The sequence below is a fragment of the Myotis davidii genome, unplaced genomic scaffold (assembly GCF_000327345.1).
Source record: "Myotis davidii unplaced genomic scaffold, ASM32734v1 scaffold44, whole genome shotgun sequence".
NCBI classification, from domain to species: domain Eukaryota; kingdom Metazoa; phylum Chordata; class Mammalia; order Chiroptera; family Vespertilionidae; genus Myotis; species Myotis davidii.
In genome coordinates this window covers 6,898,439-6,921,499 of record NW_006299705.1, presented here as the reverse complement: position 1 = coordinate 6,921,499, position 23,061 = coordinate 6,898,439, and positions in this window count along the sequence as shown.

The window sequence follows — 23,061 nt, the reverse complement described above, 5'->3', positions numbered from 1 at the left end:
TAAAAATTAGCTTTGGCCATTATCTGTACAGATATTTTACCTTTAAATAAAAATAATTACAAATATTTCATTATTTTAAAATGTAATGAGCATGAAATTCAAAACCTATTTTTATTAGAGACCATTATTCATAGGAGGGTCTATATTTTTCAGAAGAGTTTGTTTTCATTGAATTCCTGGGATTAAAATTCTAAAAATCATAGTTTCTAAAATAACCTAAATGTAACTAAAAGTAAACCAAAAATACTTTTTTAAAGATTTCTAATTAATTTCCACTTTAAAGAATACCATAGTTGACCCAATTAGCTCTGCAAATGAATTGGGTAGTTTGACATTCTTTAGGATTTCACAGTAGACTATTGTCACCCATCCAGCACCTTAGATACCCAAAGATCCCAGTGCACATTTAGTGATATTTACCTTATGAAGTAACTAAATCCAGATGAGCACAGAGCTCACATCACTGTAAAAAGAAACTGTTTCCTCATGTTTACGGCTTCCATTTGGAGACTAGAATCTGAAAACTCTGAAAATTGTCCTTGGGCAACTAGGAAATTCTGGACAGAAATGCAAAATAGTTTTATTTGTAAATAAGCCCGGCCATAAAAAACCATATAATACCATGTTCTGCAGAAGTCCTCCAGCTTTTGTAAATCGGGCTTTTTACCCTAGGACAGATTAACAATCAGGGCAAATAATTCATGCACACAGAGTGGGAAATGGAACCCTCCCCATATCCTTCTTGATTCATGTCCACGCTGAGATACAACAATATTGAGTACTTTGTAGATCATAAGAAGATATAAATAAGTAAAAATTAAAAGAAATCTGGATAAGTCAGGGGAATTTTTGAGGCATGGCCAAGGAGAAAACTCACTATAGTGAATAATAGCTAAGCTTTCAAGAAAACACATTTCTGTGTGTGTGTGTGTGTGTGTGTGTGTGTTTAAGGACTGCCTGCTCTGTAACTGAATCTGTTGTCAAAAGTACCTTCTAGTCCCTGAGAAACACCACACTTGCATTTTCTTTAGATTTTGTTTTCGGCTTTTTGGTGTTGTGTTTAAGGTAAGCTGGCCCCTGGGGACTAGTGCAATTTTTCTATTTAGGGCAGTTTGAAAATTAGGGGAAAGCATCTTGCTTCTTGTAATAAAAAATACATGACTGTAGACATACTTTTTCTAAAAACATGGTTACTAACAGCTGATGAACAAGAAGAGTAAATCCAGTTCTTGCCTCCCCATCCCCACAATATCCTAGTGGGATAATGGACAGCATTCTCTTCAAAGATACTTGTTTACTCTGACTTATGGTTAGAGAGTAGAGAATTTTGCTGTGCCCACAGGTGGATAGACTTCCTATTCAAGGAAGCAGGCTTTGGGTGAGCCCTCTGAGCCACCCATATCTGCCTCGACATACAGCAACCCTCTCTGATCTCCTGGGTGTGAGTGCAGTGTGTGGCCTTCCAAACTAGACACCAAGTTAACGCTGGTGTCCAGCTCCTCCAGGAAAACGTGTGGCCCCCCAGGGGCACGACCGCAAGAACGCCCACGGTCACAATCCTGCAGGCCAGGCCTTGCGCTCTGGAGCAGTCTGAGCAGATGGACGTGTCTGGATGAAACACGGAGTGGAAAGGGTTCACCGGAGTCCCCCATCCTGGGAGGGTGGGAGGGCGCCAAAGCATCTCGGCTGGGGAGCAACTGGACACCCCAACACCCAACCTGAGTAGCAGCGACCAGAACTAAACCTGGAGACCTGGCTTAAGGAACGTGGTCGGTTATGTTTAGACCGAATGGTGTAATCAAGGTCCCAGGACAGGCCTATTCAATACAGGAAAGGTGGTACGTCCCTGCCCTCAGGTCGCACGGACTTCTTCTAGGTTGCAGGTGAAGCCTCAAAATACGTTTTATGACTCTAATGCCCTTTATTCCGAAAGATCCGAGGTGTCTATAGAAATGTCCTCCAGGGCTGTGGAAAGCCACCCCACCCCACGCCGCCCCCTCTGGTCGGCCTCGCCCCACCTTCCAGGTAACCTTCCTGGCGGGGCCCGGGAGACCAAAAACAGCCACCTCCGCCCCAGCCCGCGTGCATCCTCCCGACCTGGGGCCCCTCCTCGCCCTTCCCCACCCCCTCCCCGGGGCCATCCCTTATCTCCCCAGAACCCCACTGGCGCTCTGGGCGCCCACCAGCACATTCCTAACAGCCCCAGCCTTCCAGGAAAGGGGGGGCGGGGGGAGCATGACATCACGGCAGGTTTATTTGGGTTTGTTTGCTTGCTTGTTGGCTCGATTAAATACTCGTGGAGGTGAACGTACCCCACACAGGAGAAGTTGGATGTTGACAAACTTCTGGTGGCAGCGAGACTGTGTCAGCACAACTTCCGGGATAATGAGAGCTGCTAGCAGGCAGCGCGGCGGCGGCGGCGGGAGGCGGCCGCGGGGCGGAACAGCAAATGCTATTCAGCCCGAGCAGTTTCAAGCCGCCCGGGCTGGGGAATTACTGTAGTCGAGCTACGGCTCTTACCACCAGCGCTGGATCTGGGCGCGCGTGAGGGGGGAGGCTGCAGGCACAGGGCGCCGAGAGGAGAGCTTGCAAGTTACTTTGCTCCATCCCTGCACTCGGCTGAGGCTTGCATGCTGCCTGGTAACTGCAAACATCTTGTTCCCTGCTTCTTTGGGCGGCTGCCCTGGAACCAACCAACTTTTCGCTCCCCCCCAAACTCCCTCTTTGTTTCAAATAGGACTCTCCAAAATTTATTCTTGGGAAGACTGACAGCCGGGGTCAAGAAACAGCTGTTGAAGTTAATGTTTCTTCCTCCCACTTCGTCTGATGGTTGTGCCCTGCCAAGACAAAGTGAGAGGCACTGCCTGGTGGCTTCTTTAAACAGATAGGCATTGAGCGCCCCCCCCCCAAAAAAAAAAGAGGTGGGGGTCCTTCCCTGTTTAACATACAATCTGATCAGAAATGCAACAGCATGTGCCTTTCAACGTGTGCTGATTACTTGCCGAAATGAAGCTGCAGCTTTTAGGGGGAGGGGGTGGCAGGAGAAGTGGTTGACACTTTCCATGTTTTGGTAAAGGGACAAAAATTTAATCCTTCCTCCCTCTGACCCACCTCTCACCCTCTAAGAATGGCAGAGTGGCCTGAGGGAGGGAGAAACGAATTGCATTCCTTTGCAAGGTTTAATTCACATTTCAAAATTCAAATCATTATGCAGAACATGGGCTTGCCTAGAGCCAGGTAATTTGTTTTTTTATTTGGAGACTTGGGCCCTACCTGGATGGTGCTGCCAGCTCTTGGTGGCTTTCTCCAGATTAGGCCTGCCCCATCTCCCCTCCTCAGTCCAACTCCTTGTTTGCCCAGAGGACCTACTCTGGGGAAGCTACCTGTTCATTCTGCTGCTTTCTCCAGGGTGAGGGCTGGTTTGAGCATAGCCCTTCCTCAGTTCTGCTCTTAGAGTGCCCTGTGACTGCTGATGGGCCCTTGGGATTGTTCTCCTGAATCTCCCTCTCCTGACTGAGGCCCCTCCCCCCGCCCCCAAATGTCCATCCTCTATAGTGGGAGTGGGCAGGTGTGAACTCTATCCCTTCCATATCAGGGCGTTTAATCACTCTTCCAATGGACCATTTCTCCACTCGCTTGGCCTCTCTCGGACACAATCATTCAGCCTTCTTCCACACCACCAGGTTATCCTGTCACCACATCGCAATGCAGTGCCATCTCAAAGTGATATTGCATCAGGCCCAAGGATATTTTAGGAACCTCTCACACTGGATCCAACAAGCCTTCCCTGCAGGCATCAGGCCCACACTGCCAAAATCAGGTCTGCAGAGCTGCCGGACAGGTGCCAGTGATGCCCTCTCCGTTCTCAGCTCCATTACCCCTCCCACCCCCACCCCAAATCAGTGGCTTCCCACACCTCTTTGCCTTGCTCTCAGATACCACCACCTTTGTTTTTCCTCATGTCTGCCAAGTGTTTGGGTCTACCTTTTGATGTATTTCCTGTTTTTCTGCCTATCGTGGTCACTTGCTGAAGCCTTCATTAGTATTTGTTCTTATTAACTCTCAATCAACTGAGTTACAGTTGGAGTTGCAGTGGCTGCTGCACGTACAGCCTCCAACTTGGGTGTCTACAGGCCTCCTTGACTTGTTTGACTTTGGTGAACTTTTCTCTTTCTTCAGACTCTGGATCTCCCAGCAAGCAGGCACAATGGCAGCAGCCAAGAATCTGCACCCACCCCCAGCAAGTGCCCCCTTCTCTGAGTTCTGCTAATGCAATCCAGCAGCCAATCGACTGAAATTCCTTCCGCTTTATTGTTCTCAGTCCTTAGCAAGGCCAATGCGTAGCATCTAGCAGGGCTATGAGGCAGACCTCCACTGATTCTGGAGTTGTAATTCCCCACTGCTGGCTCCTGCAGTTTTATTACAGCCTTTTTTTCCTCCCCCTAAGATTGACAGACATAAACCTCCAGTGTGGAGGCCTGCAGCAGCACCCTTAAAGGCTTCTTTGTGTGGAAATGTAACCTTAGGGCAAAGTCGGCCCAGCTCCAGGAAAGGCACATTATCCTGCTACAGGGAAGTACTGTGCTGGGACAAACCTCAGCATTTCTCCTTCTGACTGGCTACCTGGGATCCTCCCCAGGACAATGCTTTCTTCCTCTGTTTTTTTGTGTGTTTTTGTTTTTGTGGGTTTTTTGGGGTGGGGAGGGAGGACTTTGGGGGTTTGGGAGTGCTATAAGGAGACCTGTAGTGACTGTTCAGGGAACTCCACATGCACTCAGAGCAATCAGATGTCCTTTCTGTGAGTGGATTTCTAACAGCAAGGATAGGGATAGATCCAGTCGTCCCCTGGTGGGCTGGGAGTAGGCTACCATGCCCAAAAGGAATGCTTTGGATCACTTAGGGGACCTGATCTATTTATGCAGGTGTTGGGTTAGACAAATTACTCCAAAAGGCAAGGGTGAAAAGGTGCACAATCTTAATTTATCATGCAGGATTAAAGTCCGATTTAAATCAGGTAGGATTATTAAAAGATTTAGAGCCAGTGTCTTTTTCCAAAGAGAAGAATGACTAAAGAATCCTCTTTATTTAAGTATAGTGAGGTCAGGAATGTAGCATCTTGTGTTTGGAGGTTTGTTTGTTTTCTTTACCTTTTAAATGTACACCTATATTTTCAATCAATCAAATAGAATAGTAATAGGCAATTTAATAATTAGATATATATGATTAGGCATTAACTGTTCCATATAGACAAGTGCCGTGAGAGAGAGAGAGAGAGAGAGAGATGAAGGTATGCACTTATCATTACAGAAGGCTCCCTATAGCCCTATAGGAATAGGGACTGTGCCTAAATTAAAAGGACAGGTGAGGTATAGCTAGTTAGAGAAGATGAAGTTGAAATCAGGGAGAGGTAAGAAAGACACCAACAGTTCATATGGAATCTAGTTGAGATGTAGTCATTCAGTTCTATAGCCCTGGGAGCTGGAGTTATTAGTATAGAGAGGTTAACATAATGTTTTTACTTAATGTTTTTGGAAAATGTATTCTTGCAGAGTCATGAACATGGACAATGAAGGCAATGGAAACAAGGAGATGTCTTTAGATCAAATTTGAGATGACAAAATGTGGACATAAGTTTAAAAATACACATGCAATTATTTCCCCCTTTCCCTTTTCCTCCTAATTCTAAGGGGAGGAGGGGAGTTTAGGATTAAAAGGCTCCCTGTAGTTTCTCCTCTAGCTTCTCCTCCAGTTACCCCATCCACACTCCATTTCTGGTTTTGGGCAGAACTGTAATTGTCCTTTGTAGGGAATTACATGAACTCCTGTGCTGGTTTTCTAGTGTGGGAAAATGACTGGGGAGGCTAAGACCACCAAACTAGTTTCATTATGACCCAAGGTACACTTAAACCCAGCCCTTCAGTGGTAGGCGACTGGCCCAGCACACTCTTCCTCTACAGTGCTCATTAAAATGTTATTTACATTTTGCAGTATGGTCCCAAGTCATAAATTGGGTTTTTATCTTGGCAAATAAAAAAAAAATATTCTTCTGCTATCTGGGCCTGCAAAGTTTTAACTTGACTATGGACCTGCTGGTGATTTGCAAAATAAGGTCATCCCATTGGAAAAAGATCTTCCCATTTCAGTTCTGAGGAGTTGGCAGGAAAGTCAAGAACGAATGAAAAACCCATGGTCACTGAATTAAATTTATTAGCCAAATAGATTTTACCCTTTATTTTCTTCTTAAAAGTGAATTTAATGTTTGCCAAAAGTACAAAATCAACCACTCTGACAAAAACACATTGTATACTTTGGTCCAAGTCTTCATCTGTGCTCTATCTCCTTGCCTTGAAACTCTCATTTATGTGACTAGAATTATTCCCAATCAAAAACAATATCATTAATCTCAGTCACTTTTAGGTGAACCAAACTGTCTGGTTTCTTACCTCAACAGGCCAAATTAAATTAACATTTTAATGATGTGTTTCTGGCATTGTTCATGCTTCATAAAGAGTAACTCACTTTATTTGACTCAAGGCAACAAAGCTAAACAAGTGATTAAAAAAAAAAAAAAATGGACCTTTTCCAGATCTGGAAATTAAGTTTCCTTGCATTCTTCTGAGGCAGCGAAAATTCTTCAGAACCTACAAGCCCAGCTATATGATGCTACTTACTACCTTTCCAAGACAACCAATAAAAATTACAGCTAGAACCAGTTATGAGAATAATTTATTTTTTGCAGCATCCTCATGAAGGCCAATCGAAAACTAGAGGCCTTCTCTCAACTGGCAATAAGCCAAACATCTAAGATCTCTGGAGATGCTTGACATCTTGCCATGTTGTCATCACATTCAAATCCTGGAGAAGGTATTCTCGTCTGAGTTTCACCGACTACCAGTAAGGGGCATGTGCAGAATAATAAGTGATTCAACTTTTCGTTCTCCAGTTAGATAGAACCTAACATGCTTACTAATATTCCCAGGAAGATGGTATGGGGAATGTGCATCGAAGATGGGATCAGCAATTCACCTTTCCACAGCCTGATCACATGCTGGGGAACCACCTTAATTCTGTTGTTTAAAAAAGCCTGGGATTATTGTAATTACTATATGGAATAGGATTTTTTTAAAGCTTTTTTTTTTTTAATCTTCACCCAAGGATATATTTTATTGAGAGAAAGAGGAGAGAGAGAAACATCGATCGGTTGCCTCCAATTTGAGCTCTGACCTGGGAGTAAGCCTGCAATGTAGGTATGTGCCTTGACTGGGAATCGAACCCACAACCTTTTGGTGTAACGGACAGTATGACCTGGCCAGATCCACAAAGGATTTTTAAAAAAACAAAATTTAGGGGAAAGCAACCATTTCACTCACCTAAGAGAACTTTTGTTGCCAAATAGCAATTTTACACCCTAGCAGTTACACAGAACATTTTGTTCCCAAAGGTGCTTGCCGCCACCAAATATCATAGTAATATATTTTTCTTCCTAACCAACAGGTGAAACCAGATGGTGTCTTCCCATCTCTGTTCAAAGAAGTCATGTGCTCATCTGTAGAGAATTGCCGGTATGCACAGGGAATCTTCAAATTTGTACCTATATCAAGAGGCCTTCAATGTCATGCATCTAATTATAAATATAAGCATGCAATTGTCTAAATATAATCATGCAAATTAATAAATGCCATCACTCTTTAGCACTATACTAGCAGTTGACTTTCTTTTCAGAGCCATTTTTCACAAAGAAACAAAGTTATTATCTCTTTGCAGGATTTACTGCAGATGTGACAATTAGAGAGAACCATAAAATCTTGCTTAAGATGTGAATACCAGGTGGATGACTGGGCCCACTCACTAATCAACTGATTTGTTCCAAGGCAATAATGTTTGGGGTTCTGATGCTTGCCTCCGCAACACTGCAAGTTATTATTTTTCACCGACCTCTGAGGTCATCCATAAGTCACTGCAATGTTCAATGCCAAGTCTTCACATTCTCAGAGATAAAGAACAAAAACGGAGAGAAAGAATGTGTAGCTCATTATCCACACGTTATTTTCCTATAGTTTGGGGTATTGAAAATACTTTTTAGAAATTTTTCAAGGCAATGACTCCCAGACATATTTCATAAAAAAGGGATATTTTGGCATTTTATGTCCTATCCCAAGAGTGGATGTAAGAAGCAGTTTGTTTTAACTCTGTAGTAAAGGAAGTGACCCAAATAATTTGTCTTGTATTTCATAATGACCAGAGTAGTGAACTATATTTTTCCTATATCTAGTTCTCCCATGCTACTATTTTGCAAGCTAATACATATAAACTTTACCTAAAAGATCAAATGAGTTTTTCTTTTCTTAAAAAAAAAAATGCACACTTAAAAAAATGTTTTTTTAAATACTTTGGAGTTCTTTGTGTGTTTTTTGTTTGTTTTGTTGGGTATTTTTGTTGTTGTTGTTAATATATTGTTATTGATTTTGGAGAGAGGGGAAAGGAGAGGGATAGAGAAATAGAAACATCCATGACAGAGAAACATTGATCAGCTGTCTCCTGCACACCCCCTACTGGGGATCGAGCCTGAAACTCGGGCATGTGCCCTGATCTGGAATACAGCTGGTGAGCTCTTGGTTCATGGGCCAATGCTCAACCACTGAGTCACCCCGCCTGGGGCTGCTTTTTAAATTTTTTAACTCTTCATGAATCGGTTATAAATCCAAGCTAAACTAATGGTAGTTAAGTGGTTCTTTCCTTGTAGTTCAGAGTTCTAAAAAACAAGTTGGTACAATTAAATGTATGGCACATTACATTAACAATATAGGTTATGCTATATAGCAAATATAAAGCACTTTTATCCTAAATACAAAGTAAATTCATAACTGAAGTATCTCAATGGCAACTTTTTAAAAAATGATTTTTGTAGCAGCTGAATTCAGAACTCAAAGTACCTCTATTAGCCACCGGTTAGGCAAAATACAGGCAGAAGAAAAAGTATTACTCTGTTAATGTGCTTCAACTCTGCCCTAAAGGGATTACTTCCAGGAGTGGAAAGGAAGACCAAGTCTACAGAAATCTTGGCAACCTCTTCCACAGGAAGATTATAGAGGTTTCATGGATATTTGTTGTTGGCCAGGAGGTATTACCTTTCTCCAAATTCCATTCCTGCAGCTGGTTTCCTCTTTCCTCCTCGTGTAAACTTCACAGTAAATATACACATTGATTAGTCCCATGTCGAACATCTCTTACTTCCACATGAACCAGGGTCGATGAGCCTATAACCTGCAATGAAGAAGGAGCGAGTCGCCCGGCCGGAGTGGCTCAGTGGTTGAGCATCAACCTATGAACCAGGAGATCGTGGTTGAGCATCAACCTATGAACCAGGAGATCATGGTTGATTCCCAGTCAGGGCACATGCCCATTTTGCAGGCTCAGTCCCCAGTCGGGGGCATGAAGGAAGCAGCCAAGGATTGATTCTCTCTTATTGATGTTTCTATCTCTCCCTCTCCTTTCCTCTCTGAAATCAATAAAAGTATATATTAAAAACAAAAGGAGTGGGTCATAAACATTAAGAGTGCACGCTCTGGAGTCACAGGTGCTGGGTTCAAATCCTGGTTCTGTCCTTAGCAGCAGTGTAACTTTGAATCAGTCACAGGTTCCTCATTCATAAAATAGGGCAGAAGATTAAAAGAAATACATACCCTTTGACTCACCATCTCACTTCATTAGTATCTCCATCGAAAATACCCTGAAGCTCTCATAGGCTCTGCAGAAGCTCTAACTGGCCTTTGGGCCAATATGTGAATTTCCTCTCCAGATGGAGTGTAAGTTGCATTTTTCTCTGAAGGTTACTATCTTATGCTTGGTGCTGACTCTCATCTAATGCTTGAGCCCAAAAATCCTAAGTTGGGGCAAAGACTATGAGAAAGCAGTCAGTCAGTTTGTCCGCCTTCTCACAGTTGTAGCATCTTGCGCAGACCTTGGTCACCAGGTGTGATGCCTGACCTCATTCCCTGAGGCGCTTGTTGCCTTCACAACCAGACGGTGAGCTTTTGGAGGAAAGACTCTAGCAGGCCTCGTATTCCTCTGAGCACTAAGTGCAGCTCAGCACCTTGGAAAGAACAGATACTCAGCAAATGTTTGTGTGTTTGTGACTTGATTATTTTGAGAAAGAATCCTGGGGTGTTTATAACAAAACAGATTTATATTGAAGAATTCTATTATACTCTTACAAATGGGCCTATAAAACTCTCTTTCTAGGAGTAACCTGTTTGGACAGTAATGTAGTGTCACAGCTGGGGGGTTTTTTCTTTCTTACTTTTTGTTGTTGTTGTAGTTACCTCTGATCTTAATTAAAATATTTTAAATTGACTTGTATCATATTTGAAAGTGTAATAAATACTTATGAGGCTACCAAGATGGGCTTTTCACATTCCACACACACGTATTAGAAATGGCTGCTAATGGTCTAGGCTCGAGTCTAGACTCTAAATAAAACAACCTGGAAGAGTATACTCTAGACCAGGGGTGGGCAAACTTTTTGACTCGAGGGCCACAATGGGTTCTTAAACGGGACTGGAGGGCCAGAACAAAAGCATGAATGGAGTGTTTGTGTGAACTAATATAAATTCAAAGTAAACATCATTACATAAAAGGGTACGGTCTTTTTTTTTTAGTTTTATTCATTTCAAACGGGCCGGATGCGGCCCGCGGGCCAGAGTTTCCCCATGGCTGCTCTAGACTCTAGGTTGTTTTATTCATTTATATTTTTGGTGCGTACACTAACATTTATTATTATTTCATAGAAAGATGATTATAGTATTTTCATTTAACAATACATTGTAAACATTGTTTCCATGTCAACATACACCTCATTCCTTTTTAGTGCTACATAGTATAGAAATTTCTCATTATCCAGCTATTCATTATCATCATATGAATGCCAGTAGTTGCTAAGTTGTGTAGGAAAGCAGAAATTGGTCATAACAGAAAATGTCCACTAATGAACTGGCCACTTACTAAATTAGTCCCCACTCAGATAGCCCTCTCGACTTAATACCAACAACTACCCCCACTCAGCCAGTCAATTTTGCTGATTGTGGATGTTATAAACATCCGACAGTACAATGTAAATAAAATCCATTTCAGTTACCATGTAAAATTGCTAATCTTGCAAAAGTGCGAAGTCATTGGAAGTGATTTTGGGGTCCTGTTCCATAAGCAAATGAATATCTGGCCGTGTTAGCCCAGTTAACAATTAAAGATGCGAAAAACAACAAGGATGGTAAGAGGATAAATTCTTCAAAAGGAAAATTATTTGAATATTAAAGGATTAAGAGAGGCTCTCAGGAAAATTGATGAAGCCCTCACATCTTTTTTTCAAAATGACCTTTGTATGATTCTGCTATAAAAGTCAGTGTGAAGTGAAAGGCATCAAAATTTGCTATCAAATAATTTTGTTAGGAAATTATTCCCCTAGCCAAATCAACACTTGATTCATTCTTTGTTTATTCTAAAAATTAGAGCATTGTTGCAATTAGAGTTGTTATATGTATATCTTCAAAGACAAATTATATTTAAAGACAAGATAATCTTTACTTTTATTTTTTCAAAATAAAGTCTCAATTAATGGTTTTTTATTTTTTATTTTACAATGCTAGACTCTATTACTTTTGCAGCTTTCAACAAATATTATGGCAAACAGAAACAACAGATGCTGAGAATAAGGCTCCTAAATAGACTAATCAGATTCCCTACCTCTCTCTCCAGGAGGCATTTAGAAGCAGGACTGGCCACTTTGCAAGGAGTAAAGCCCCAGGGTGTTTGGATTAATTCAGGGGAGGGAAGAGGCCTTAAGAAAGGAGACAGGCAGTGGACTTCCTCTGGCACTAATCTGGCCCATAGATGTTTGGGCCTAATGTAATTTGAAAAAATAAAAAAGATGTAACCTTATTTGTGTCCAAGCTAGTAAAGCAAGTTATACCAGTTAAATGCAGGCACATCAGGATTTATTTTTAGCAGTTATCTACTGACTAATATTTGGGTTGCTTCCAATTGTTTGCCACTACAAGCCATGTGGCCATGAACAACAGTGTACAAATATACTTTGGTGTACTTGTACATCTCTGTAAGAAAAATTCCTAGAAGTCAAATTCTTGGGGTTGGAAAAAGGTATATTAAAAATGTTAATAAGCATTAGCAAATCATTTAATGCCACCTACCGTATCTGAGAATGTCTGTTTCTCCATACCTTTCACAATGAGACTATTGCAAAAATATGCCATAAACATTATTGGTTTCATTTTCAATAACTTTAATTCTTGGTCTGCAAGATAAGCTTTGCTCACTACCTGCTAGAATCTCTAGGAAGAGCCTTATTACAGACCCTGGAAAATCTGAATGATAGATGTAAGGAGAGGTCATCTCATCCCTAGTAATGGGCAAGAGCTAAAAAGATAGAGCACAACGTGCATTTTTCTATTCAAAATCCTTCTTCAACTATTGTAGTCATTGCTTACACAAGATGAAGTGTTTATAGTCAGTGCAGAAGATGGAAATAATTATTTTTGCAAATTCCTGATTTCAGGACTGTGAGATCCTTTAGAGATTTCAACGTAAGTGAATAGATAAGGTCAGTAGATCTTGAAACTGGATGCTGGGTGTCATCAAAGCCCAAACTCTTTCCATTAGGATTTTGGTCACAAAAAGTGTTAGCATTCTAACAGAAACATTCTTACATATATTGAAGATTTTAAAAAGAAACAAAAGAAATATCCACCAGAGTACACATTTGTCACAATCCATCAAATGGTAGGTTAAGATGTGTGCATTTTGCTGTTTAAATTTTACATTAAAAAAAAAACACATAGAGAGTGCTCAAAAAATTAAACATAGAGCTACCATATGATCCAGCAATTCCACTTCTGGGAATATACCCAAAAGAAGTGAATGTAGAGACTTAAACAGATATTTGTACACCCAATGTTCATAGCAGCATTATTTGCAACAGGCAAAAGAAGGAAGCAATCCAAGTGTCCATCGATGGATAAATAGATAAACAAAATGTGCTATGTACGTACAATGGAATATTATTCAGCATGGAAAAAGAAGGAAATTCTGACACATGATACAACATGGATGAACCTTGAAGACATTATGCTAAATGAAATAAGCCAGTCACAAAAGGACAAATATTGTATAATTCCAGTTATATTGGTACCTCAAGTAGTCAAATCATATATACAGGAAGTAGAATGGTGGTTGCTAAGGGCTAGGGAAAGGAGAGGTTGAGGACTTAATGTGTCTAATGAGTAGAGTTTCAGTTGGAGAAAATAAAAAGGTCTGATGGTGGTACAACAATGTGAGTGCACATAATGCCACAGAATTGTATACTTACAAATGGTTCAAATAGTAAATTTTATGTTTTACATATTTTGCCATACTAAAATTAAAAACACACACATAAATATTGAATTCTAATGGTGTGCATACTGAAGTATTTGGGGATGAAATGAACTGATGTCTGAAACTTTTTTTGAAATGTATCAAAAAATGAAGATGAATTGACATATTGATAGAGGAATGAATGGAGATGTGATAAAGTAAATATAGCAAATGCAAATTATAGACTCTAGATGGTAAGTGTATTGGTGTTCACTGCACCATTCTTCCAACTTTTCTGTATGTCTGAAAGTTTTCTTAACAAGATGTTGGGGGGAAATGATCTGGACTGAAACAATAACTAGCAAATGAAAGATTCTCTTTACCACAATTTCATATTTTGCTATTGTTAATTATGGGGAATAATTTTGTTATGGAGAGAACTTCAAGCAGAGTTAAGGAATAGGACTGGTTTTTTGTTTGTTTTTAACCATGGTCAGACTGTAACATTTATTAGATAAGCATTGGACAGGTATTGATTCACAAGTGACTCCGTGATATTAAAAATAAACTCAATATCACCAAAGTTGATAAGTATCACTCTCTATACATCAAAGACAAGGGTCATAGTTTAGCTTTTTCTTCCATTTGTAGAATTTGAGCATGTGTAAAAGGAAAGAATACCAGCCTACTTAGTCAAATGGAAAAGATGACACAAATAGATCAACTATGAAGACATGCAACTTTAGAGCATTGGAGATCTGATAAATATTAGCTCTTTTTAGAAGTGTGGTAGATTATAAATAACAGCTCTTCATTTCCTCATAGAAACATGTTAGAGAGCTCCACATTCTTGATCTTCAGTTTGTAGGAAAGTAAACAGAGAGAGGGCCTCCATTTCTGGACCTCTACATTGCAGGCATACTTAGGCAGTTTTTATAATTATGGAAACATGTGATCATCCTATCCCAATAACACTCTTACTGTCCTGGAGCAAGCATCCAGAGTTTCTGAGGTGCCAACTCAGTGCCTACTGGGGAAAGCAAGTAACTCTAATGAGTAATTCAGGTCAGCCCAACTGGGAATTATGGCCTCTTGGAGACCCTTATCCTCACAAAGGAGGAATATATGATTCAGTCTTAGCCAACTGACCCAAGATAGCCAGATATGTCTGTGTGTTTTTTAAAAGCAGTCTGAAATTGTATTTGCCAAGTTTAAATGTGGCCAACAAATTCAAATGTTTTTCAAGAACATTGTGTTAGTTAAAAAAAACACACAAAAAAACCTTTGTTGACATTCTGGGGCCCATAGGCACCCTGTGTGTGACCTCAATTTATGTATACAGGATGGGATAGTGTCCAACTCTCTTTGGGGCTAATGTCCAGTGGAATTCAGATCTAGCATTGTTTGAACTCTTTGGGGTTATATGCTCATCTCCAACAGTCTGCAGTTTCTTCCTTGTAACAGTGGAATATGAATTGCTTGGGTCTTTATTACTTTAAGTAGAAAACAAATATTTGACCACTATGAAATTTGCAATATTCATGCAGTAAATGTGTCTTGAAAGTCTACTTTGTGTCATGACCTTTTGAGTTTCCCCAAAAAGGTGAGTCAACAAAAATATATAATTCATGGGGCCCTCATGAATTATTACAATTTATTTACATGTAATAATCAGAAAATGTATATGTTTGGAACTGAGGACATTTCTCCATAGGATGATAACTATCATTTAATGAGTGCTTCCTCATTCACTGTCTGAGACCCCTTATATATTTAGCTTCTTTAATTCTCATATCATTATCCTGATTTTACAGATGAGGAAACAGGCTTAGAATAATTGCATGGCTTGCCAAGCTGTTAAGTGTCAGAGCCAGGAATCAAACACATGTGAGGGTTTTTATTTAATTCTTCATCACCATAGTGCATACAATTTAGTGTTCTACTTGCTGTTAAGGCCATCAGAACAGTCTACAAAATACTATTGTATTCATATTCACTTGTAGAACTATATTCCTAATATTTAACTTCCTATAGAACCCAGACTCAGATATGATTATATTTCCTCTTCTATTTTTTCAATTATTTTATTGATTTTAGAAAGAGAGAAGAGAAGGAGGAGAGAGAGAGAGAGAGAGAGAGAGAGAGAGAGAGAGAGAGAGAAATGTGAGAGAGAAACATCGATCATTTGCCTCCCATATGCATCCAGACTGGGAACTGAACCCACAACCTGGGTATGTGCCCCCACCAGGAATCGAACTGGTGACCCTTCTGTGCACAGGATGACAACCAACTAAGCTACACAGGCCAGGACAGGTGAGACTATATTTCTTTCTTTTACTTTGCTCACATATTTAATTACCCAGGTTATGCATATAGATATACTCTCAGTGTGAAATATCCAAACAACAGTAGGAAGGAAGATTCTCCTTGGCTTCCTCCCCCACCCAGATCCCAATCCCTCTTCCAGTTCTGGCTCAACCACTATTAATAGTATGGTATGCCCAGCCAGCATGGCTCAGTTGTTGAGCATGGACCTATGAACTAGGGGTTCATGGTTCAAATCCCAATCAGGACACATGCCCAAGTTGCGAGCTCGATCCCCAGAGCGGGGCATGCAGGAGGCAGTCAATCAATGATTCTGTCTCATCATTGATGTTTCTATCTCTCTCTCCTTCTCCCTTCCTCTCTGAAATCAATAAGAATATATATTTAAAAACAGTATGGTGTGTTTCTTCCAGGCTTTTCCTGTCCACTTACATACATATATGTATATATATATATATAAATATGCATGGAGCCATGTTTCTATGGTAAAAGCATTCAGAATTCCACCTTGGGATGTCAGACCACTTTTCTATGGCAGCCCTGGCAACTTCCCAGCTCCAAGTCAATGTGGGAGGTCCTGGGTGTGGGCTGGGGGTGAAGATAGCTGTATTAGTTATCTATTGTTACAGAACAAACTACCCTGCAATCCATCAGCCTCAAACAATGAACATTTATCATTTCACAGTTCCTGAGGCCAGGAATCTGGATGCAGCTTAGCATCCAGGCATCCAGGATGCCTCCAGTTCACAGGGTCTCTCATGAAGTGGCATTTGAGATGTCAGCTGAGGCTGTGGTCATTTTGAGGCTTGACTGGGGCAGGGAAATTCACCTCGGATGGAGCTCACTCAGTGGTTATTTGCTGGAGGGCCTCAGTTCTTTCTTGGCTGTTGGCAGGAGTCCACATTCCTTGCCTAGATCCTCTCTATAGGGCTATTTGAGTGTTCTTATGACGCAGCAGCTAGATTCCTCCAGAGCAAGCAATCCACCACTGACAAGGCAGGACAAAGGGGAAGCGGCCATGTCTTTTATGACCTAATGTTGGAAAGCACAGACCATCACTTTCCCCAAATTCCACTCGTTAGAACAGAGTCATTACATGTAGACATCACTCCAGGGGAAGAGACTTGGGCTCCACCTTTTGAAGAGGGAGTGTCAAAGAATTTGTGGGCATATTTTAAAACTACCACAAGGACCATTTTGTTGGGAAGAAAAAAGAAGCATGGCTGATTCTAAGATGAGGGCAGAATAGGCTAAGGAACAGGCAAGAGAGGAGAGGTACGGAGGTACTGAGGTAACAGGATTGTGAGAGGTAGAATAGCACAACTAGCTAGCAATCCTGGGAAAATTTAAAAAGTACTCCTGCCCGGGGCCCCACAGCAGATCAATTAAATCTATATTTCTGGGATTGAGGCCCAGGTGTCATATTGCTTAACAGCTCTCCAAATGATTCTAATGTGCAGTATGGGTTGTGAGCCACATAAGAGAAGCGGTGCAGGAGTCTGGCTGTGTCTGGGCGTAGGTCCTAACTATGCCAATTAAATAGCTGTGTGATTTTAGGCAAGTTAATTCGCATTTCTGTGCCTCATCTGTAAAATGGGGAGAGTAACAGTGCTCTTCCTAGGGTTGTCGTGAGGATCACCTGGATTAACAACCCAGGTAAACCACTTTGAACAGTGCCCCTCCTAGTAAGTGCTGTGTAGATGTTACTATTGTGATTATTAGCAGCATTCAATGGACTTTTCCTTGCTCTTGCTCTCCCTTTCCCAGAGAAGAGTGTGGCTTTCTGTGCTCGCCCCCCTCCTTTTCCCTGGAGAGGAAGGCACCCGGACCTTGCAGCTCAGCCTCTGCAAGCCCTGCCCAGCTCTCAGGTTCCTGGTGAACCGAGAAGCTGGGCTGTTGCCGCTGAAATGGTGGGCATGGCTGCAGAAGGATCTCCTACACACCTTGGGACATGGGAAGAGGAAGTAGCATCCAAGGGTAGTGAGAGGAAGGGAAATGCCCACTCATCTTCACAGATAATTGAGATACACCCTACTCTCATATTACAGGACCAGGGTCAGCACACAAGCCTTGCAATCCCTTCAAGAAGCGTTTCCTGATCTCAATGTCTTTGAACTCCTATGATATTGGCATGTCCCTAAATTACCTGCTGCCTTTTATGTTTATTCATTTATCTTGTGTGTTTTCTCTCCTCCAGACAGTAAGTTCTTTCAGAAGCAAAGCTATGCCTTCTAGGAGAAGTATCAGTGAAAGGAAGGAGGGGAAGATGAAGGACAAAGGGATGTCTTGTTTGGATTATAGGTTCTTCTTCAATCTTTAAAACTTATATATGTGTAGTGGGAAATGTACTCTGCTTCTTTAACTCCCTCTCCGTTTTCACCTATATCAGTATATCCCTAAAACACCCCTTCCCCTAACCACCATTTTCATGGAAAAATAGCCTGAGTGTTCTTTCTCCTGCTTTTATGCAGCAGAGGTTAATAAATTGCCACTATTACAGGGTATTCCAGCTGATATTGATGAGGCAGGTACAGAAATAAGCTAATGGGTTAGTTCCTATAAAGAAATGTGTTCCCCAAGCATAAAAGCATTACTCTGTAGGAAAGTAGATTTCATTTTTTCAAGCCTTCTAGGATAGATGGACTGGGTAAAAAGAATAAAGAATCAAATACTAGTAATTAAACTATAAGGCAATTGTTGACAAAATTTCTACACAAATTTTCCCCTGGTCTCAACAATTAAAATAATGTAAATTATGTGATACTTTGAATAGATTATTTCTTTATTTTCTGTGAGGGTTTTTTTTTTGTTGGTTTTTTAAAATATATTTTTATTGAGTTCAGACGGGAAGGGAGTGGGAAAGAGAGATTGAAACATCAATGATGAGAGAGAATCATTGATCAGCTGCCTCTGGGATTGAATCCACAACCCGGGCATGTGCCCTTGACTGGACTCGAACCTGGGACCCTTCAGTCCACAGGCCAATGCTCTATCCACTGAGCAAAACTGGCTAGGACTTCTGGTTTGTTTGTTTTTTAACCCCTCTATTCTACAAGTTTATCATTTGGATCCTAAAGGTTAATAAAATGTATTAAACAAAAACATAAAAACCTCTGCTGTTCATTAAGTGTGCTTTTACAATAATGTGGATGACAAAAGAGAACATTGTTAAAACTATGACAAAAAGGTGCCTCAATTCAATTGCACTTGTGCTGAGCTTTAAAATATAGAAACGAACAGCATGGCTAAGAATTCTGGGTGTGTATAAGTGGTGTCAAAACATGAAACTATCTGGTTAGCACGCATCTAGATGCAAAAGAGGTCACTCTAGCTTCTGATTTCTCCTAGCTGAGTTCATTCATTTCTGCCAATGCAGAGAATCCTGGATTTTAAGCCTTATGAGCTAGAAATAAAATTGGCCCTAAACCTAAAAATTATTCTAGAAAAATATGGCCTTGATGGTTGTGGTTGTAATAACTGTTACTTACATAAATAGCTGATTTTATTGGCCTGGTTAAATGATTCCCAGGCGTCCTTCTGAAACTTTCTACAGTCATTCGTCACTGACTGCCATCTCAGCTCTTAGAGAAGGAAAAAACAGTGAACTCAAGGCTTCCTCGTCAATGAGCTCTGCCAATAAGCCAAAAGAGGGTTCAGTGGACACCATTCACCTTCCCAGGAAAGCCACCAGCCTGAAAACTGAAGAAACATGGCACAAAGACACAGCCATAAAATTCAAGAGACTAAATTAACTCAGTGAGCCTGCTTGGTCGCTAAACACTGCATACATTTAAGTGCTATTCTGACAGGAAAGCATGGCAGCTTTTTCAGAATTTCATTTTTAAAACTCTGGTATGATTTTGTTCTTCTAACAGCATCATCCTGTGTCTGTGTTTGTTCCCAGTGAGGTCATTATTAAGTGAATTGAATTATTGTTCTGTTCAAATGACCTGTACGTTCAACAATGTGTGCCGAGCTCCAGCAAGAAATGTTTTATGTATTATTGGGAGATGGCCATCTGTGGCACAAACCGGGCCTCCCAACATGCAGAAATGCTGGGAGATAGTTTATGTTCAGTTTTATCTATGATCAGAATTCCATTTATAAGCTTTTTTTCATCCACTTGTCAACACTGTTCACTATAGCAACACTGAAAATGGCCAGAAATGAACAGATTTATCAGAGCAATGTGAGGTCAGACTGTATGTTTCAATTATTGTATATTGGATTTTTATCATACATTTTAAATTTTATTCATAAAAATGGTAACAATGTATTAAAATTAAAAACGGTTTTCTTTGATCAACTTCCAGTTATTATAAGTGACAAACTGAACAAGCTAGATTTCATGATTTGTATTAGATAATGGGTCTCACATTATATATGTATATTTTAAATATAACATTAGTTGTCCATGCCAAGAAACATGGATTAATTTTTTTTCAAGGCTGAAGAATACTATTTTTCATTTTCTGCATATATAATGGAACAGCATGGTGATATGTAAAATTAAATTTTAAAATTGTAGATTATATTTAAGCCACACTCTCCCAACCTTTTCTTATCTTTTTCAAGTGACCTATTGATGATGCTAGGGTCATGTTGGACCAATTGAATTATTTCACACAGGTAACTATACTCAGATATTCTGTATTACAGAATGAAATGATTTTTTGGTATCTTTTTTGTTTGTTTTTGTTGTACTGAGACCTCCTTTAACCATAGGAATCTCTTTTATAATGAAGCATAAAATCTTACAAGTGGAAAAGCCCTGTGACAAGTGATTTTTTCTCCTTCCTTTCTCCCTGCCAACTCTCCCTCCTTTAATTCCTCCCTCCCTCCCTCCCTTCTTCCTTTTTAAAAAACCTTCTAAACTGTATAAAGTAGTGTTCACTTTGGACATGTAGCGGTACCTTTTAAATATATTTGGATTTTAATTTCATTTGTAAATGAAAGATGTTTGCTAGAAAAATGACTAGTATCAGCAAACAGGTAGAGAGATAAGCTTTGTTCACAAATGTATCCCTGGAGTCACATTACATTCACTCACCTTGAAAGTATCATAATGAAAATGATGGTGGTAATGATGATGATGATGATGATGATGATGATGATGATGATGATGATATAGCAATGATAACTAGCATCCAATGAACACTTTATCTGTGCCTGGAGCTAGGCTAACAGTTTCACAGGCATTGTCTTATTTGCTCTTCACAACAACCCTATGAAAGCAGATAATGTCACATCTTTAGATAAGGAAAGGGAGGCTTCAGAAGCTAGTAAACTTGCCCAAGGTTACTTCTTAGGACCCCCTTTTAGTGGGACAATTTCCTCCATCCTGTCACATAGAAGTCAAGCCAAGTGTGCAGTCAATGACTTTGCTGTGGCTGTGAGAAGCCTCAAGCTTCCGAGACAAAAAGTATTCATCTGGTCGCCCTGACTTTCTAGGTAACTACTACAGCAGGTCCTTGCCCTGTATCTTCTCTACCTCCCTGATGCACTTTCAGATTTCTGGAGGAAATGTTTTTATTGAATACTTGTTTGATGTTTCATGCTATGAATTTTCATTCCTGGTATTCTGGAACACATCTTACATTGAACACAATGGCATGTCTGACTCATCCCAGATTCCCCAGCTCTTGTTATTGTTGTCCAGGGGGAACCCTGATAGGACTAGAGGTGGTGCCTCATCCAAAGAGTGGCCACAAGTGGCTGGGAACAAAGGACTCTGCACAGTAAGAACAGCAGTGTTTGGACTAGAAAATTGGGGAAGTATTGATCAGCTAGGAGTAAATGGAGGATGGAATAGACATTCTGAGGAGCAGAGATGGTACTGAGGAGAGGCCAGGAGAGAGACCCAGGGAGTAGCTGTTCCTAAACCTGTCTCAGCTTGCTGGTGGCTTTCAGTCTCCACATATGTGTCCTTGCACCTCTTCATAGGAAGACCTGAGTGATGCTCTCCGTTCCTTGCAGCTACCAAGAGCTTGGCAGTACATATGAGCATCACACCACCAACACCCTTTGGTTGCTTGTTTTTCCCACCCCTGTCCCTGATAGATTGATTATAAGAAGGATACTAGTCAGGATGATTTCCTTTGCAAGCGACAGGAACACAACTAAATCCACATTAAGCAAAAACAAAACAGCAAAAACAAATGTAGGGGTAGGGCAGGGAGATGGGCAAGAAACGGGAGTTAGAACTCTACTGCTACAGAAGGCAGAACTGAACAAATGGTTGCAAACCCAAATAACTTGGAGCCCTAGTGACTAAAAGCAGAGATGTTGCTGACATGGTTCTCTTCCGCTCCTTCTCTTCAGCTCTGTCTTTTTTCCATTATCTCGCACACAGGATATGGCTCACAGCAGCCCATGAACCCATTCTTCTAGCTTTGTGACCAGAAATAATTGAGAACTTACCCTACCAGTAAAACATACAAATTTCTCAGGAAGAACTCTGATTGGCTAGGCTTTGGTCATGTGCCAAAGGAATATTTGTTAAGGAAATAAGGTCACACAGGGTGCTCCTATAGCCTAGGAGCATAATGATCGGGTTCTAAACTCGCCAAAAATGTATGATTGCTTGGGAAAGAGCAGTCCACAAAGAAATAATATTTTGTGCAGACAAAATAAGCTGCATTTATGAGAAGAGGTGTATCTATACAACTTTATTATACCTTTTACAAAAAAATCAGAAGAGCATATAGAATTTCTTTGTCTAATTTCCCAAGGTCCCTGTACAGATGTGTTCCACACTCGGCTCCCATCTCAGATGGTTGGCTCATCTCAGGACATTGGAATCATTCCCCTGAAGACATTCTCTCATCTCCACCTGGTAGTCATCCTCATCCTCACTGCTGGGCCCAGCAACTTGAATGAATTTGAAGACCTTCATAAGGAGATGGTGGGGGCTCTCTTTTCTTTCCACCATGGTTTCTCAATGTGCAATCCCTAAACCAGCAGCATCAGCATTATCTGGGAATGTGTTAGAAATGCAAATTTCCAGACTTCCCCCCAGATGTGCTGAATCAGAAACTCTGGGGAGGGACTCAGAAATGTGTGTTTTAACACACCCTTCAGGCTAACATTTGAGAATTTCTGCTTTAAGCCATCCTTTCAACAGCCCCTTGTTTAGATGGTTTCTCCAGAGCATTCCTGAGTGAAGTCCATTGGGTCCAAGGATGTTGTCCTATTATCATCACATGTCTTTCAGCAAGCCCCTCTGTGTCCACAATGTGGTGCCACCATACACTTGCCACTATGCATTCATCCATTGCCACTTAGGTCATCCAGATCGATCCCAGAGAGAGTATGAAGGGAAAAGGGAGGGCAAATGAAACCATCTGTAAGGTTCACTCCTGGCATATCATA